The sequence below is a fragment of the Copadichromis virginalis genome, linkage group LG6 (genome assembly GCF_057382275.1).
Source record: "Copadichromis virginalis isolate Kocher_CV1m ecotype Utaka linkage group LG6, C_Virginalis_male_GT1.1, whole genome shotgun sequence".
In the NCBI taxonomy this organism is placed as follows: Eukaryota; Metazoa; Chordata; class Actinopteri; order Cichliformes; family Cichlidae; genus Copadichromis; species Copadichromis virginalis.
Genome location: NC_140623.1, coordinates 17,221,452 through 17,241,976, shown reverse-complemented (window position 1 = coordinate 17,241,976; position 20,525 = coordinate 17,221,452).

Genomic DNA, 20,525 nt, shown 5'->3' with positions numbered 1-20,525 from the left:
GCATGTTCGGGATGTGCTTGACCGGCGTATACGACAGCGTGTACCAGTTCCCACGAATATCCAACAACCTCGCACAGCCATTGAAGTGGAGTGGACCAACATTCCACAGGCCACAATTGACAATCTGATAGACTCCATGCGACGATGTGTTGCACTGCATGAGGCAAATGGTGGTCACACCAGATACTGACCGGTTCTGGGTCCCCAGACCCCCAATAGCGCAAAAAACTGCACATTCCAGGGTGGCCTTTTGTTGTGGGCAGTCTGAGGTACACCTGTGCACTACTCATGATGTCAGATCAGCATCCTGATGTGGCACACCTGTGAGGTGGGATGGATTATCTCAATATAGCAGATGTGCCCACTACCACACATTTGGACTGATTTGTGACCACTGTTTGGGAGGGATGGTTATATTGTGTATCTGGAATGAATTTTAGGTCTCTACGTCCATCCCATGGGGAATGGGAGCAGTAACAAAGGTGTTGCGTTTATATTTTTGTTGAGTGTAGTTAACAACACTAAACCGTAAGTGTTGTTGCCATTGCACATTGCACTTTTTTGATGAAAAATCTAGGTTGTTTTATCAGGCTTTTATTATGTTATCTTGGTGAGTGTATGTGATGTGTTGGTTGTCTGTTTGTTTGTACGGACATACTGCAAATCAATTTCCCGTTAGGGACAATAAAGTTACCATTGACCATTGAGATTTCTGTCAGAATCTGCAGATTATGCAGTATAAATAAAATGTTCACGTTTCTCCAACGTTGTCTCCCCAACAGTTTCACTAACATCAACACTGGATGTCCAGGAAGCGTTCATGATGTCTTCACGGGCGCTTCTTCAGCGCTGATAATTGGCGTCTGTTTTGTGATGTAAAAGACGGATTTAATGCGACCTGACCGTTCAAACAGCAGTCGCTTTCTAAAACATCAGATATGTATCGGATTCAGTACCACATACGAAAGTGACCCAGATCGGATTTGAAAATATCAGATTTATGCTGTTCACACTGTCATACCATGATCGGATATGGGTCGCATAGGGTCAAAAAAGTCAGATTTGATGCGTTTTCGCCTGCAGTGTGAACGTAGCCTAGGATTGGCATCTGTCATTTGTTTACTATTAACTTTATTTTGTGATGTGATGACATAACTCTGTTTTTCTTGTTTTCTTCATTCTTTGTCTTTGTTTATTCCTTCTTGTGCATCTGTCTTTATGTCGCTCTCTTTCTTTTCCACCTATTCAGCCTTTTCTACAGAAGTCAGGGGAGGTGGAGCGTAATGAGGGGTCTGTGGAGTTGCTCTTCCTCTAATCTGTGGAGGGAGGGTCTGCAGAGGAGTCTGCTCCACTGATGAGCGTTATTGACATGTACTGTGAAACTCAAAACCCTCTGCTGACAGGGGTTTTGTCTTCCTGCTAGATATAAAACAAAGAGCATTTTTGTTATAAAAATTGTTAATGTCAAGAACATCCTAAAAATATTCTTTGTTGTTATTGCAGATGTTATAGTGACAAACTGAAATGTTGAGATTTCAATTAAACAAAGATATTGCAAGACTGTGCAAAGGTCTTGAGGCACTCCTATTTTTTTTTTCTAAGGAGTCTAAGGAGACTATTTTATTTTTTTAAATGGTCTTGAGTTCTCCAGACTTTCTTAAGGTCTTTGAGCATTTTTCTTTCGACACTGGCTGCTTTTTCACTCATTTTCAGTCTAGTCCTTGTAGGTGACTATTTTCAGAGGAATTCTTCCCCTTTTTCTTTGAGCCACTTAACACTGATGCAAGCATTTTTTTTTTTTTAAATGCACCTAACAATGAACGAAAGTGGTGTGTGCGGACTGCAAATTACGAAAACACCAGCAATAAGAAAAACGGTGCAAAAACACACAAAACACAACAGAAATAGGAAAAACGGAAACATGAAAAAAGAAAACAGAAATAGAACAAACAAAAATGGAAATAGGAAAAAACAGATTTCCAAAAGCACAAGGGAAGTGTGTTTCTGAGTAGACAATAACCGGATGGACCAGTTGCAGGAATGAAAATATGATAAGAATTATACTGGGAGACACTTAAAAGAAGTGGACGATCTATTGATTTTGTGGGGAAAGAGAAGATGAGAGGTAAGTGTGTTAGCCTGACTATTAGCCTAAAAATCCATCACCAGTATTAAATGAATCATGAGATTAAAACACACTTACCTAGCATGTTTTGGTTCCTGCAACTGGTCCGTCGGGTTATAGTCTCCCCAGAAACACTTCCCTTGTGCTTTTGGAAATCAGTTTTTTTCCTATTTCCTTTCTCTTTTCATAGAGTCGGCTTCTTTTTTATTATTCGTTTTTTAGCATGGCAATGCAACTGCTAACACACAGCAGAGCACCTACAGTCTGGGGGTGGACTCCTCAGAGTCTGAACTTCTACATTACTGAAAGGATCATCTTTGCAGAGAAGAGAACAAAAAGCAGCCAACATCCAGAGAAGAGCTTTGAATGTCTTTCAAGAAGCCTGGAGAACTATTCCTGAATGCTAACAAAAGAAATGACAAGCTGCCTAAGAGAGCTTAGTATTGAATATTAAAGCTGGTCATACCAAATATTGACTTTCAAGCTTGTTAGAACTGCACAAACTCTGTTTTTCCCTTATAAACTATGTTTAAATGTCTATGTTTGTTTCAATAAAATGCTGCATCTATTTCCTATTTTCTTAGAATAGAATATAAAGGGATGAGACTACCTCACAGTACTGTTTAATTAAAAGGAATAGGAAGAGTGTTAAAAAACAAAAACAATAATGTGCCATGTTTCTGGGGGCTAGTGTCCTTATCCTCGCTTTTCTGTTTTTGCTCCTCTAACTCTCTCGCTCTCTACCTCTAGTGCTCTGCTTTTCTCACCACCTACTCTTTCACAGTGGCTGGTTGGAGGTCTTGAGAGGCGTGCCTCCCAGCAGTTGCAGCGGGGGTGTTTGCCCACCTGTTTCCCAGCCTCTCATCACCACCACAGTATTCAGAGCAGGCTTTCCTTCTCCAATGTAGCTGGATTTTTTTTCAGTATGGCACCATGGTGGTAAGCACTGTTGCCTCACAGCGATAAGATCCTGGGTTCAAATCCACTGTCTGTGTCTTTCTGTGTGGATTCTGCACATTGTCCCCTAGTTAGGTTCTCTCCAGGTACTCCAGCTTCCTTCCACAGGTTAATTGGTCAACCTGTCCAGGGTGTATACAGCTTCTCACCTTTTGGTACCTGGAGCAGGCTCCAGTACCCCTTATTGAATTTGATAAGTAAATGTTTTGGAAAGCAAAACCTAATACCAATTCAATTCAGTTTTATTTATATAGCTCACAACAACAGTCGCCTCAAGGCACTTTATATTGTAAAGTAGACTCTTCAATAATACATACAGAGAAAAACCCAACAATCATATGACCCCCTATGAGCAAGCACTTTGGCGACAGTGGGAAAGAAAAACTCCCTTCTAACAGGAAGAAACCTCTGGCAGAACAATTATCTGCTTAGTGATTCGTGGAAATAATAAGTTCAATAGACTGATCCAAATAGTCAGAGATCAGGGAAGTACTTTTTAAAAAGTAATTTAAAAAACATTTTGTGATGCAGCGGGGAGAATATTTTTCCACCCAAAGAGTTTGGGGCATTTTTTCCATTTCTTCCTTTTCTAAACATATTTGTAAGTTTTTCTTTTTCTTCTTAGTTACATTTTTATCAGATAGTTCATCCTGCATATTGACCACTGATGACGCTCACTTCAAAGTCTTTACTGAGGAAAGAAGGTTCAGAAAGAAGCAGAGGGATCGGGCTCAGGCAAAGCCTAAAAACGAAGCAATCAAAACACTAAGAAACTGAGACAGAATTATCAACAATGTGGTTGAGAACTAACACTAAACACACGGCTTAATTACACAGGGGAGTCAAGTAGACGCACACTTTGGGTGGAGCAGGTAATCACACAGGAGGGAGACACAAGATGGTGGTTTTAAAACAGAGGAGAAGAGTAAGTAAAAAAATTACACAAGTGTCTGACGGACCAGAGATTGCTAGGATGGGCTTGGTGGAAGACTCGGATGACGGCTGGCTTCAGAATGTCTCTGTCCTCCCAGTATACAACCCTTCAACGTCAAACAGCCGGGAAACTCTTCGGGCCGCCATCAATAACCCAACCAGGCAGTAGGGGTTTGGAACCACTGGACTTTGAGTGGTTTTACCTCTCCACCTTTCCACATGGAAAGTAGGATGGAGGTGCGTGGAACTGAAGAGCTCAAGCATCACAGGAACAGGATGGATGACTTTGGAGATGGGAACGAGACCCACAAATCGAATCCACCTGAAAAGGCAGATCCTTTGTGTGAGCCAGATCCCGTGGCCACTTTTGTAGGCAGGTGCTTGAATGTACTGAAGGTTCCTTGTGTAGAGTTTCATAAGAAAGATCCCACCAGCATGCAGCCAAGTGCAGTGGCAATGACAAACCAATGCCTGCGTTGAAGGGACACTGACTTTTTCCTCTAGATCTAGGGAGACGGGAGCTTATCTGCTTCCCTGGAAACGTCAGGGGTCTCAATAATACCCTTTTTTTACTCTTCCTAGTTATTGTGAAGTAGAGATAACTTTGTAATACAGCGTGTTTTTCAAAGCTTTCCCTTTCCTGGAAATACAGGTGTTTGGCTTAGTGGCAGGGATGCAATCATAACAATAAGCAGCACAATTGTGGGCCAAGATTTAATCATCATCTGCTACAACAAATGCTTCCTTCTGCAAAACAACACACAGGTGTGTGTTCGGCGTGCAGACACTTGTGCTTTCTTAAACACACAATGAAATTAATGATGCTGGCCCTCTTACCGGGGCCTCATGTGTTTAAATTGACCATCAATGTGGAAGCGGGTTTCCCTCAACAGATGGCTCATGCAGAGGTTCAGACAGATTCATTTGTTCCCCTAAACAAAGTTGTCGCCATCAACCGCCAGACTGCTGACACCAGACCCCTATTAGTGTAGTTTAGTGGTCTGGGCGGGAGACTGAACGTGAACTGACGCAGCAAAACGAGGCGAAAGTACATCCATCTGTTCTGCCCCCCTTGCGCTACAGTGAGCGGCTCCATCTATCCTTTCATCCATCCACCATGCTTTCAATTACTTATGAGACATTAGCTCTGTATGTAATTAATTGGTGCTGTTAATAGTGGATGCATCAAGTTAATGATTGTTAATTAAGGAGATGTTTTGGTGTTGTTGATTAGGCCTACGGGGCACATATCTGTTGTGGTTTATGTAAACCGTCAAGGCCCCTTTTGTCTGCGTTTAATGAGCTAAGTCATGGTTCGGGCTGCCATACTGCAGGTAATACAGCACGAGGGGCTGTTTAATCTGGCAGCAACAGCTCCGATCGGTGTGTATGCTGGAAGTGTTCGATGACGACCAGGACAAAGGAGATAATTCCCTGTCATGCGGCTTCAAAACAAGTGGAACAGACGATTAATTTCATAAACATCTGACAAACCCTGTGATGTCTGCTCGCTGCGGTGAACGTCTCCATTCTTTTTTCTCTTTTTTTTCACCCCAGTCAGCGTGATAGCTCTGAACTTTAGTAATGGACGGCCAAACAAAATATTCCACAAACACACAATGATCACTGTATTTCTCTTTCTTGTGTCTCCGGGGACAAATTGTCATTCTCTTGCCACAGATCAAAGACTCCTGTCAAGTACAGTCACTTCCACAGAGGATCTCTTTAACCTTTCTAATCTCGTAGCACAGGGAAGCATAAATCAAGGACCAACTCGTATCCGAGAAGAGGCGAGGCATCAATTAAGCTGGTTTACATGAGATTAATGATTTCACATCCTCAGGTCTGTTTAGCTTAGAGTGTTCTGTTTTCCTTGGGCTCATCGGAGAAGCTGGATCATAGAGTAAGCTGTGGGCTTTTCATCTGTGTCTCTGTGCTGTAGCTCGGTGCTCGCCTGCCTTTTTTTTCTTATTTTTTTTCCATCCCAGTGCAGCAGCAGCAGTAGAAGTAGCAGCCTGTATGAGGACAGTTGGTGCATATCAATCAGGACGCAGGGCGCTTTCTGATGAAGACTCCATCCTTCTGTGTCTTGCTATTGTTACATGCAGATGCACCACGGGGCTAAATGAGAGAATTTAGAGGCTGGTGTTGCTTTTACAAATAGACCGTAGGGAAGGAAGTGTACTGTAATTTTAGATGATAATAGCACTGTCAGCATGTGTGGGAGTAAAGTATTAGGGTTAGCTGGTGCAAAAGGCACCATCTTGTTGGTAAATGATGGTTTTGGATGGCGGCGTGGTTGTGGCCGGGAACAGTCAGCAGTTTCCAAAATGTTCTGTGGTGTTGGTCTGTGGAAGTGGATGCCTCAACTTCCACCACACCCTCGCGTGTGTGTGTCTGTGTCTGCTGGTCTGTGTGCCTTTTTAGCATCTGAGGAGCATCAATGTTTAACTCAAAGAGTGATGTTTTAAAAGCAAAAGCACATTTCTGTGAGCTCCGCTTTCATGCTTGAATATCTGCTTCTTGAATTATGCACCTGAGCCTCTAAAATGAGAGCTTATTTTGATCTACTTGCTGCGAGGGGACTCGGGGTGCCGTCTGTGCCAGCATGGCGGCGACTGTTTGTGCCCTAAGTGGTGGCCGTGGTGGGAAACCTTTCCACTGCTTTTGTGTCTGCGTGCGTCATTCAGAGCTCTGCATCATTCATGCTGCACCTCAAATGAGAGCCTTCTCTGGCTAAATAAAGGCTACTGAGTCTTATGCAACCAAAGTCCAAGTGTGCAATAACAGTACACTGAGTAGAAAGAAGAGACACAACTTGCTGCCGTCGCTCTGAAAATATCACAAGGGCGTCTCGCTGACAAGTTTCACGTAGTTACAGGGTGATTTAACTCTTGCTTGTTCACAGGCACAGCTGTTTCTAAGTATATATTCATAATGTTCAGAAACTAAAATTAAAATTTCCACACAAGGCCTTTGCTAAACAAGTCCTGAAGCTCTGCTCGTCTTTATCTACAGACGAAAGAGCAGTTTTGTTAGTTGGAATCATCGTCACCAAGCTGGTGCCAGTGTTACTGCTGAGAAGCTAATGCTAAATTAGCGGCTAATGGGTCGTTGAACAACAAATGTAGCTGCAGGATCCTGGTTTAATGTGTTAATTTAGTGAAAGAGATAAATGAGGGGTAGCGGGCAGCAAAACCTGACCAGATCACACAGACAACAATTATAGCGCTTAACAAGATAAAAAGGCCAAGAAACAGAAATTGAGTATAAACAGGCTGCCTGGTAAATCCATGACATTTTGTGTACACGCTGGGAAAATGGGCTTGAGGAAAGAAATGTTATGAGAGAATACTGCCTTGCATATTTTCCTTTTCACGTCAAACTCCATTTAGTTTTGATTCTTAACATTATTTTTGTGGTAAATGTATGATGTTCTTTATGTGTGTTACATGACAGCTCTACTTAGCAAGGTTTTTATGTTAAATATTAAGCTCTCCAATTATTATTTTTTATTTCACAATAAACACCTCTTTTTTTTCTTTTTTGCTAATAAGCATAGAGCAGATGGATAAACTTAGCTACAAGCCGGAGAACACTGCGCAGGAGTTTCCATCAGAGCTAAAAAGAGGTTTAACAGGAGTTACATTTATCAATTGCCCAGACAAGTCCACATCTAAGCTCTTTGTCTGCTGAATTTAATGATTTATACTTCTGCAGTGAATCTGCATAGAGCATGTAACGTGGTCAGCATTTGTATTTATGTGGGAAAAGTTTTTAAAGAACCTTTAGTTACATTTCTGGAGAGGGGATTACCGTATACGTTACAATGTAGATTACAGTTTAGGTTGTGGTGTAGATTAGGGTGTTGGTTGCGAAGTAGGTGACAGCGTAGATTACAGTGTATGTTACAAAAATCACTGATGCAAAACCCCAGTTTAACGTGGCTGCGTTTGAATAGTGGATCGCCGTTAACGCGGGTCTCCCCATGCGAGGGGCTGCACGACGTGAACCGCGTTAACTCGCTAATGGAGATTTGCCAAGCTAATGCGGTTATGGCGTTAACGTCATTTTAACGAGTTTAACGCTGACAGCTCTAAATTAATCATATTCCTGTAGCCATGTTTATCCCTGCTGTAAACGGAGACTAAGACTGACTTGCTTTTAGAACCAGTCTCAAGTGGCTAATCAGGAACCTGCAGGTTTGAGCACAATTCATTTTTTAGCCCCTGGAGTTTTTGCGTGAACGTGAACAAATGTATATGTAAATGTTATATTTACAGCTTGCTCAGCTGCCCCGAACAGGTTAAACTAGTAAAATAAATGCCCCTTGAATATAGTTTAGAGTCAAGATTTTGAACAATAAAGTCAGCACAGATCTCACAGAATCGGCTTAGCTACATCACCAGTTAAGTTTTGTGTACTACTTCCAAGCTTTTTCAGTGTTTTTTTACAGTCCAACTACTTTTTGAGCTCCCTCCCTACAAGAAAGATCCCTTCAAAATACCAATTTACTGTGACTTTAAACTGTCACTTTAATCCACTATCTCATTGTTGACAGACTTTTTCTCCAGGCTTTGTTTTCCTCCTGCTTTGCTTTTCCCTTTCCCTCATCCACTTACAGTATTTTTCGACATAACCTCACATGCACTTGAATCAGAGCAATTGCCCGCCTCCTCTGCTGTAATAACAATGGTTAAGACAGAAAACAAGCCCTTTCCCTCTTGCTGTCTTTCAGTTACGGGATCAAAGATAGCTTGAGAAGATGTGGATGGCAGCATATCTGACAACGCCATGCACATAAAGGCTGAACTAACAGCTCTGCATGGTTACCGCTCGCTGTTATCTCATGAGGGGAGAGCAGCTCTAAGAACTTTAGTAGGTCCAGGAAAACTCTGTGCACCAAAAAACAGCCTGATGACCTCTCAACTCTTGGAATGGGTTGCTGTCACCTGGGTGGTAATTACCTGCCAATCAGGGCAGTAGATGGACCTGCAAAGAAGATCGGGTCCAGTCACCGGGATAGAAAGAGGAAGAAAAAAATAGGAGAAAGACAGAGAGGCTCATAATGAGGCCTGTGAAACAGACACAGCTGTCAGAAACAGAGACAGTCGGGCTAGAAACACATACCGTTGTTCCTCATCCATGGATGCCAATTTGGGGGCTTTTATCTGGGGACACCATTGTGTTCCATTTTAGGGCTCTGATACTGTACGTTTGCTATTGTATAAGGCAAACTGCAAAAGGGATACAGCAGTCCTGCCTGCCATCGAGCAGATGATTAGAAAGAAAAGGGGAATACAGGAACAAAGACCGAAAAACTAGGCTATTTCTTGAAATAATGTTTTGCCACCAGAAGACTATTTTGGAAATATTGGAGGATATAATGAACAGCTATAGATAATTCATTGATTTCACAGTTTTATTTTTGCTGTATTTTCAGAAACATTTGCCGCTGCACATTTTGTTCTTCTTTTGAATTCATTATTTAGACCTGACCATCAATATTGCATCGGCCACAGTTCCTGGAGCGCTGATCTCGACTGCACATCAACTTTGACTTTCAGGCACTGTCGCTGAGGTTGTGTGGGCTCATGTAGAGCTTGGAAGCTCTCTCTAGTATATTTTAAAACCAAGTTTGGTGGTACAAATGGTGCATGTAAGTCAGAAAACAAAGGGTCTCAAACCACTTATCAGTGTTGCAAAGTAGTATAATTCATGCTATGTGTTACTTGTAACAAACAATAATTGGAGACTGATTTTTATGCCAGTAGTTATTGTTAACTTGTGCAGGGAACATGGGATCTTGTTGGCTTTGGAACAGAGGGGGGATCTGGACTGTTGGCGTCTTCAAAGCTACATCCAGGGGATAAAAAAAACGCAATAAGGTGGAGTCAGTCTGCAGGGTCAAGTTGTTAATTACATAGAATCTACTTGTGATAATACAACAATGAACTACGAAAATCTGTTTCTCATACATAGAAATTCCCGTTAAGCATAAATTCTTACATTCAGACTCCAGCCAGAACTCCATAGATCTGAAAAAGAACTTCACAAATATTGATGTAGCCACTGCAGGAAGGTGATTTCACTGCAAAATGATGTAGGTCTTCAGCAACTTTGGTTTTACATAGGAATATAACCACAATAAAACCAGTTGTATTGACTCAACCAGCTGAGTCCAGTGGAGTTAACAATCCAGGATGCTCAGGATTTGAGAAACAGATCCATGACTGAACAGGATTAAGCAGGACTTTGAAAATGTCCCATTGACGGTTTCCTTAATCTTCTGTGTGTAATATTTTAAGGTAAACTGTGGAAAAAGCCATGCCGCACAACATCCATCAGCAAAAAGGTGCAATGCTGGGGCTGATCTGCCAGACGTTGGCTCTTGAACAAGTTCGATTGGTGATTTTTGTTGATAATGGATTGCACAGAGGCAAAAGTTAAGCCAGGTTTAGCTGCTTTTTGCCAGAGTTTGCTGTATTTAGGCACATCACTCACTTTTGTTCTTCTTTTTTCTTTCCGCTTCTTCTTTTCTAATGGGCTTGTTTTCTACTCCTTTATTTTTCTGATTTTTGCAAATGTCACCGTGAACTCAGATTCGGTCTACAAGGACTCAAAGCTGTGCCTCTGTGAATTCCCCTCGTGCTCCAGGGCCTGCTGGTTGACTTTTTGGGCCCTTTCACGACACATTCTGTAAGTCAGCGATTCTGCGGGCTTTCCTGTGGGAAGTACTCACAATTAACAGCGCTCTAAAACAGTGACATTTCACTCGGGCACTGATCATGAATGTCACATCAGATTCAGTCAGCGCTTAGGGCTTTGACTGGACACTGGAACGCCTTCACTGAGAATGGAATAAGGGGCGCCATTTTTTCCCCCCCATGACCTCTTATTGTGGTGGAAAGAACTGCCTCATCTCTGCAGCCTTGAAGGAGGGCTTGCAGGTAGCAGGTGGAAGCGTGAGGATCAGTGGCCTGTGACGGACTGTGGCAGAAGTTGCAAGCAAAAGAGACCGAAAGGTTTTGGAGGCACCACACACATCAGACCGAATCCAAAAGAGGAGTAATGACACAAGGGGAACAGGAAGGCTGGAAGCATAAGCACTGATTAAATTTATTTCTGTGCTGCAAATGAATAATTTCTCACCAGTGTTACAATAGCTGAAGGCAATAACACTGGAGAAAATCAGCAACAGCGAGGCTCGTTTCACCTCCCAGTTAATCACTCATCATTGTAAAATCCCCGAGACCGGTGGCCACTAGTTTAAGCAAATATCACATAACAACACGTCAGCAATGTTTTTGATCCTCATCAAATATCCACCAGGGTGGTAAGAGGCCATGTTTAATTCATAGTTTTTGTGAAGTGAAGTGTTAGAACAGTGCTCCAAATTGCTCCGAACATGGGCAGGCAACATGAGACGATGAAAACCTCACTAATTGTCATTTCCTTTGTTTAAAGTTTATGATTTTCTTGCAGAAGCCCGGCCTTGTGAGGGATGACAGCACTTCATTTCAGGCTGTTGGGGCTGTTTTGATCTTCTCACTCTGTCACTGCCATTTCTGTCCTCCGCTTTGTTATCGTCTATCTCATTATGACCGCTGTTCCTCCTTCCTTGTTCTGCTTGGCTTGCTGGCTGACAAGCTCAGCGTAATGGAGATGGGTAGGAAAGGCTCCAAACGTCACCCCCGAGCACAGAGATATGAAAGAAAAAACTGAATGGCTGTTAGAGTTATGGTAATAGATTCATTTGGACTTATGATAGTTTGAGCTGGCTGCTTCCCTCTACTCTCTTTTTCTTGTAGTTTTTTTTCCCTTATTTCTCATCCTCTCTGGCAGGATGCCAACAGAATATTGGGGATGGAGATGAGAAATGACTCACCGTGATTTGGAAGATGTACAAGAAAACACTGTGAATCCATGTTGCCTCACTTTGGGATCTGTGTCGCTGCTTTTATAAGAAAGAAAAGGTCCAGCGAGCTGATGTGCACTGAAGCAGGAAATAATACTGTAACTATACGACTAAGCTGTGTTCACAGCAATGAGCCATTGAGTTTTTGAAGAACTCGTACACACAGGAGAGGATCCCGTGCATACAGCAGAATGACTGGTGTGTCTCGTTAGGGCTTTAACATGTGAGTCTGCACCACCCTTGTCCGAGAAAGGTTGTTCTCAGTCAAAAAAAAAAAGCCCACAGTAATCTCCTGCACTTCTTCCCCTTCTTTTCTTGCTTCCCTTCGCTTAACACACAGGGGTGAGGATTTTTTGATGAGCTTTCGCTTGCTGCAGTCCGTCTCATACACACATGTGCAGCTGCTGCAAAGTGTTTACATTATAGATCGGCAGAGGGGGGAAAACAGCAGCGGTAGATACCTGGAGGTGATCATTGGGAAATTAATTTGAGGCGACACAGGCGAGTGGCAATTGATTGTTTACCTCCTGTGTTGCTGTGATGCCCGAAGGAAGGCAGCTCGCCTTCATCTGGAGCACCTCTACAATAAAAAGAAACACAGACACACATATACATACATATATGTATGCACACACACACACCTCAAAGCTACAGCACCAGCATGAGACATGTGAGGAATACCAACAGAGCCTTGCTGGAGCTCGAGGGGAAAATAAAAGAATCCAGGCTGACATACTACTTTCATTACACTGAGGATTGTAGAACTCATGTTTCTGTGCAGGAAGACTAAGTTGACAGCAAAAGAAAAAAGAAAAAAAGAAGTGAACTCTGCCGTTTGTAGTGATTGGTAATTTAACAGGTATCTGGCCTCGGATCTTTCACCATTTTTCTAGGAGGACTGCATAAAATAGACTGCTCATTACATGTGTCCGCGGCTTTGAAAATAAGTGCTGAATTAACATTACGAGCCGTGTTTATGGATCTTTGATTAATGATGCTCCTCCCCGGCCGTCTGCTCCCTAATGCAATATGTATGCATTGTTTTTCCTGCGGTTTCCTCTGTGACTCTGAATGGACTCCAACTAATTACATGTGCAGCAAAATGAAAAACACAAACTGCTTTTGCGCTTTCAATTTGCATCAATTCAGGCTTTAATGTCACTTCATTTGAAGCCTGATAAAAATTAAAAAACCTCCTCATGAAGATCTGTTTCCACGGGGGGAGGTGTGCACGCGTGTGAAGATTCAAATGCCTGCGTCTTCGCTTTGTTCCAGGAGACATGCTTGATGTGGAACCGGAGTCAAGCCGGAGTGCTGCAGCGGAGCTCGGCTGAACCTCATTATAACTTTTCAATTAGAGGTTGATTGAAGTCTGGGGCAACTACAGACTCAGAAACTCTCCAACCAATGGGAGCCTTTTTAATCATTCCCTTTGGTTCAAGGGGAAGCTATAAATGAGAGACAGTAATGAATGGTACTGCATTGCAACAGAAAAGGGGAGTGCTAAATTTGTGTTTTTGTTGAGGAAGTTAATGTTTTTGATCAATAGAAGCTGCCTCGGTTTGAAGCAACCGAAAATGTGAACAATGTCATACGCACGTTAAAAAAAAGAATCTCTTACTGTACAAATGCGAAGATGTGATGAAACATCCTGCTTTTTATTCATTTGGGAGACACGAGCTGCAGCGGCAGCATCATCGTCTATCTATTCCCCTGATGCCATCTGCTCTGCGCCTGCCTCATAACTGTCAGAATAATTCGATAGAGCCTTTCAGAGACGAGGCAAAAAAAAAAGGGTGGCCGTGGGTATCACAGGCTCCTGTCCTAATCTGATTGGCCACCCCCTGGTGCTCCACCACCCATCCTCCTCCACCCAGTCAGCATTCCTTCCTTTCTGCTGCTTTGTAAGGAAGTTATAAAACAAAAATGTTGAGAAACAGTATTTCTTGGATGGGAGGTCAATTTCACCCATCTGTCAAAATGCCTTTGAAGAGCTGGAGTTCAGTCTGACTGAACTCTCTGCAGAGTGCCCAATTTAAACGAAATGGGGAGACTGTGGTCTATAGTCTGCAGGGTTGGCTGGTTGGTTTGTTAATATGTGCTCCTTCAGCCAATAGGATGGGGCACTCTCACTGATGGGACAATTGCCAGTTTGCTTTTGTACGAAATTTGGACTTAGTGGAGATTTCAGCTGTAGGGCTGTGCGATACTGCACACATTGACACCAAGTATCGACACAGGGCCAGTAATGCCAATACTGATATTTTTAACCGATAAAAGCAGCTCGTGTATGGGAGAGCAGTGTGTCATGAGATGAGTCATTTGCAAATTCAGATTTTAAGTTATTTTTAATATAACTTGTTTTTTTTGGAAACCTGGAGTGTAAATGTGCCAGCTTCTGTTGTTTAAATGTGCTACAGGCTATAAATAAAAAAAGATGTGACAGTCAACACAAAAAGATTCAGATATTTTTCACAGTGCATGTTTGGGGTATGTTTTTTAATTAAACAAAGTATTTCATACAGTTCTGTGAGCTACATACTGAACTTAGAAGACAGAAACAAAGTATTGCTCCTATGGCACCAATATCATAATAAGTTATCAATATTTAAATTGATAACTTATTAACTGTCTACCATGGTTTCTCGATTAAAGAAGTTGCCTTTTATCTAATAAAAAAGCAGCAGCTGCAGTTATTTCTTCTTCTCTCATCGAAATGCAAAAATTATATCACTTTTTGTTTATCATTGCTCAGTTCCTGTGCTGAGTCACCATTTGATATGTTTCTGTCTTCCCATGAATATTGGCAAGTGCCCAGCCTGTGGAGCAGTTATGTTATTCCTTTATTTTTGTCTTTATTTGTTTTCACAAAAAAAAAAAAAAAATCATAAGAAGCCAATTCTGGGTCGTGTGCTAGACAGGAGCGAAGATTGTGTTTGTGCGACCAAAAGTGTTGGATGTTCTCCCTCAGATGCTTTGGGACATTAGAGAGGAGCTATGCAGTGAAAGTCTCAAGTTTTTTTTTTAAAAAAAAGGCGGAGCACGCTCCTGGTCTCGCTTCCCACCTGAGGCGCTGCCTGCAGGCTCGGAGTCGGTGTACTCTTCACCTGGAAGCTACTCTGCTGTTGCTCAAAGCTAAAACTCAGCTCTCACTTTCAACAGTGATCCTTGACACCAAATTTGGGTCAACCTCGAACAGAAGTTCATGTTCGCTCCCTGCATAGGTTCAAGGTCCGTGACGAAATAACTGAATTCACCCAGTGCAAGTGGTCATAATGGGAGCAATCTAAATGTTAGGGGCTGCACTGGAATCTGTCATGGACATACCAGAGATGATGCTGAATGGTTTTCATAGGCTGATTCATCTTTAAAATGCCGAGGGCTCACATTAACCAAAGTAATGAGAGTATGAGCAACAAAAACTCAGGTTTCATGCTGGTTTAAGTCTTGGTTTGACTAGTAGGAGTAGTAGGAGTAACCCTTGAAGCTCTTTTCTGAACCTAGTGGTTTCTGTCATATTTTAGGCCTTTTTGAGTCTTCATTGAGTACAGAGGAGGTCATCAGATGTCATCTTAATGAGGGAAAGAGTTAAACACTTAACTTTTTTTTCTACGTTTGGCTCTGCGTGATGTCAGTGAGAGGGGATATGCTTAATATGGTCATCTCAGGCACACAGAACCCCACCCACCTGCCGTTGTGTTTGTAGGGGGCAGCCAATCAGAAGTAAGCAAGCCTAAAAGGAGACGTGGAGATGAGCTACAACAGTGGACTGAAAATCTGAGAAAATTAATTAAATAAGAATATTATAAACAATGACTCATGCGAGGCCACTGCAGTGGAGCGTCAGATGAGCATAATAGTTCCCTTTTAACATTTCAGTGTCAAATAACTAGGTTAAAAGATTTCATACGCTAGAAAGCATTTTACTTATAATTAATGTAAGGTATGTGACAGACTCAGGTGACCATGGCTGGTTTAGGTCATCTAGAGATAACACTGACAGGTTTTTCCCTGCTATCATTGGGTACAGTTTCAATCAACTAGAATTTTCTTTTACTCACTACAGCCCTAGTGTCAAAGTTTGCAGTGAAGCGAGGGAACTCTTTTTTCGTTGTTGGAGGTAAAGAGACACAAAATTACCAAAAACCAGATTAACAAAACAACAAATTGTTAGCCACCAGATGTGAAATTGTTCCAGAGTGATGCACAACACTACAGTCCTGCACCGAAAAGCTTGTCTGCTTTTTGACAAAAAAACTAAACAAAATTCAAGTAAAACTTATGCGAAACAGCAAAACAGCCGAAATCAGGACACCGTTCTGCTGCTCCTCTGATTCTGACAAGATACAGTATGTTTGGTGATGTCAACTCATCTCGTGTGCTGGCAGATCGTCTCATCCCACTCACCGCCTGACTGACATCCCTCTGTACTGCTTCCTGTCTCTTAGGTAAGTGGCAGGCGACGCTGAGAAATCTAACACGTTTTAAGGACGAATGTTTTGCCATTAGTGTGGGTGTTTTTGTCTTTCCTGTTCCTTTCACACTAATGGGCCTCCTCTGCCTTCCTCCCCGCCCTCCCCTCGTGTGAACGAGTCGTCCTCCGGTGCAGTTGGTGTAAGAGCCGGGCTCAGACAGCACAAGCCTGCCAACAGTCTGCTGCAGATTCCACCAATCCCTCTTCACAGTCGTCTTATCCCGGGCCTCATTATCCCAAGGCTCTGGCAGTCACCAGCTGCACAGAAAACATCCACAGAATCTGCTCTGAACAGGCCCGCAGCATCTATATTGTGTGTTGAGCAAACCAGTCACATACATCTCAGTCCACTGGGGGGAGTCCCTTATGGACTCCTTCGTTCAGTGGGATTTGGAGGAGTCCTCCCTGAGAAAGAAGAGAGCCTATTTCTGTAAAACACCAGCATCGCACTCATGCGCTCATTTGCTGTTTCCATGGTGAAGCCACTTTCTTTATTTCTCTCACCCTCATTTCAAACATTAATCTTCACATTTCATATTTAGGAGCTTTGATCAGTTTTGTGTGCTGCACATCATCATGCAAGTTGTTTCACACAGCCGGGGGCTACCATCATTATTATCAATCAAAGTACAGTACATTGCATTACAAAGCGCCAGCAACCAGCCGCACTTTTCTTAATTATAAATCACATGCAGAGTCCTGCAGGCTTCAAAAGGTGAGAACGAGAGTTTGGACAGTGTACCGTGCGCTCTTTGTAAGTGGACTCGAGCACCAAGGTGTTTCCTTGAAAGTGTTTGAGGGCATCCGGCTTCCGATGAAGTCTTTATATTCTGCTCCCTCAGACACCCTCGCCCTGCTCTCTGTTCTCACGCTTTACACCCGCCTGTGTGTTTGCCGTCTCTCTCTTTTCTCATTCGCCCCTTTGAAGTCGGGCTTTCTCGACAGTCTGAGCTTTCCAGCACTTGTCATTAGGAGCAATGCTCCCCCTTCCTCCCCTTCGTGCACGTCTCATTTCACCCAGCGGTGGATGGGTGGGGGGTTATAGTCTCACCTAGCGACAAGCTGGGGGTGGGGTGGTGGGGAAAAAAGTGAAAACAGCACAGTCGTCTTCTTCATTAGTGCCTAATTACATTTCCTGCTTATAGACAGAGACTGCTCCTTTGATGTAAAACTAATTAATTGAGATTTCTAAAAAAAAAAGAAAAGAAAGAAAATACAGTAGAGGGATTAGCAGAAGCACCGTAGTTATTAAGGTTGTGATTATCTGGTCTCTAAAATAGTATTTTAACAATTTAGGTGATTAGACAAAACCAGAACAATGAGAATCAATGGTGATTACAGAGCGTTTCGGGCGATGTCAGCCTCTGACATCGCCAGGGATCAATAAAGTATTCTGATTCTGATTCTGAACCTATATAACACTGCTTGAGAGATCCATCACATGCAACAGACTGACAGAAAACCATTTGGTAGCAGAACTAATGTAGCAGATCCCACAAGTACAATGACTGCAGGTCACAGCGAGGTCAGAGAGGGATGAGATAATTTACTGCCCTACCGGTGATCATAAAGTCATCATAACAAACTGTTAAGCTGAGCATTAAGGTTTGACCTTGACCAAATAATTTTTATTCCACATACTACTGAAGTGTATTCTGGCTCTTTTCACCACATCTCGCCCACTTCAACAGCAGTTTCGAGTTTGACCTGAAGTTGGATTTATACAAGGGGGTTCTATAAGGGTTAACAGCAGAGCTTCAAAGCTTGACATCCAAATCACACCCTGTGGTGGCGCCAGTCCATCTTCTTCAGTATTACAGCGTTTCCTCCAATCACACTTTTTACTTTAAAAAATGCACTTTCAGGCTCCCTTTTTCAACTTCAATAAACTGCTGTAGCTGACACCCCGCAGCAGTAATCATACATGTATATTCAGCCTGAAAGAGGGTTGTGCAAGGTTTATGCATTTGGCATGGTGGTGGAAAATAATTTAAATATTTGAACATCCTGACGTATCGTTGTGATGTAATGGTTTTCTTGTTAATCTAAATGCTTTTCTCCTGCAAACGAGCATCTGCTGCACATAATTTTTTTTTTTATGTAGTGAAATCATTGGGAGCAAAACAGCTGCACTTGGGAGTCCAGCATCACTGAAAATGTTGCTAAAATAATATTTTTCTCTGTAGCTTAGATTCTTGGAAATAATCAGAAAGCAGGAATTTCAAAAATTCTGGTTATCTGATGATTTGCAGGAAAGACCACTATTATTTCCTGGCGTCCAGCGTACCGATTAGATGGGGTGTTTCATCCACTGGCCATTGTTTGTGGATACATTGTTTTAAAACAAATGGAAAGAGAGAGCCAATGCTTTCAAGACTGCATTTCATCAATTCCTCTTTTGCTCTTCTCAGGGACTGTTTTGCTACATGTTATCTGCCTGCTCAGGACTGACTGGTCAATACTACACTGCAGCATTCACTTCTGTTCAGTTTTATTTATGTAGCACCAGTTCACAACAACAGTCACAAGGTGTCACAAGGTACAGACCTTAAAAACTTTACCTTATTAGAGAGAAAACATCAACACAAACTTGGCTACAGTGGGGAAAGAAGAACTCCTTTTTAACAGGAAGAAACCTTCAGCAGAAACATGATCAAGGAGGTGCAGCCATCTGTTTGAACTAGTTGGGGGTAGAGAGCAAAAAGAAAGACAGAGAAAGAGAAAATAGAGCGACAAAGACAAAAAAAAAAAGTACGGAAGAGAGAAGACAAAAAGTTAATGATAGGCAATAGTGGCAGTGAAAAGATGTGGGTGGAGAAGAAACACTTGGAAGTTCCTCAGCTGCCTGAACCTAGGAGCACAAGTAAGGCTACATCCACACTAGCCTGGATAGATTTGAAAACTGCGTTTTCGTCAAAAAAAGCTCCGCGTCCACACTAGCGTTTTCAGTCGTTTTCACAGAGTTGAGCGTCCACATTGAAACGGCCGAAAACGCTTACGTTCCAGTACTGCACATGCATGAAACGCAAAAATATTCGACCGACCTCATTTAGTCTGCCGCTTATTTACTTTCTGGCTCTTTGAAACATCGCGGCAAAATGAAAAGCACCGAGTTTTTTAAATGGACTAACAATGAGGTGGAGTTGTTGCTGCGAGTAACACAAAAGTACAAAGTTTCAAAAGAGAGTGAGAATTAAAAAATTTGAAGAAAAGTTATCTGGAACATGTACAGACTGATATTAATCTTTAATAGGGCCATCAAAATTCAGAGCAAACAAAACAAATGCTGTATAATGCCCTCGCTATTGTAGTTTAATTGGTCAAATGACTGCATCACATGACTAACATGCGCCATCGTTTTAGAAAGTCTGCATTTTTGCTGTCCACACTGCGACACTAAAGCACCGTTTCCAAATGTATGCATTTTCAAGAGCATTTTCAAAACGCTGCGTTTTCCATCAGCGAAAACACCGTCTAAGGCTACGTCCACACGTGCACGGGTATTTTTGAAAAAAGAGATTTTCCGTTTTTGCTTTTTTTAAAATCCCGTCCACACTTAAACGGAAAAACGAAGGAAAACGCTGCTAAGAACATGCCAAAGCAAAAGTTGGCGATATATTCCTAACTGTGTAGAAATGTTGGCCAATCAGAAGTAGAAGCCTGGGCGGGAAAGAGTAAACAAAGATGGCGCATAGAAGCAGAACTGAGTCCTATGTGTGGCGGGACAGAAACTGTTGTATATGTAAGCAAGTGAACTGCAGAGAGTAAAATTAACAGTAACAGTATTTTGTCTAGGTCCGCCATTGTAGAAATCCATTTCACCGAAACAATAACGTGGCGCACAGTGTGACATCAAAAATGGCGCACACCTTTGACGCTGCGTTTTCTCCGTTTTCCTGGTCCTTGTCGAAAATCTCCACCCTGGCAGGAGTTTTTAAAAATCTCAGTTTTCAGTGACCGAAAACGCTGAAAGGTGCAAACACATAGAGAAATCTGTGTTTTCAAAAATACCCGTGTACGTGTGGACGTAGCCTCAGTGTGGACGGGAGGCCAAAAGGGAGAGAAAACGATGCGTTTTCAAACAAAAACGCATTAGTGTGGACATAGCCGATGGTTCC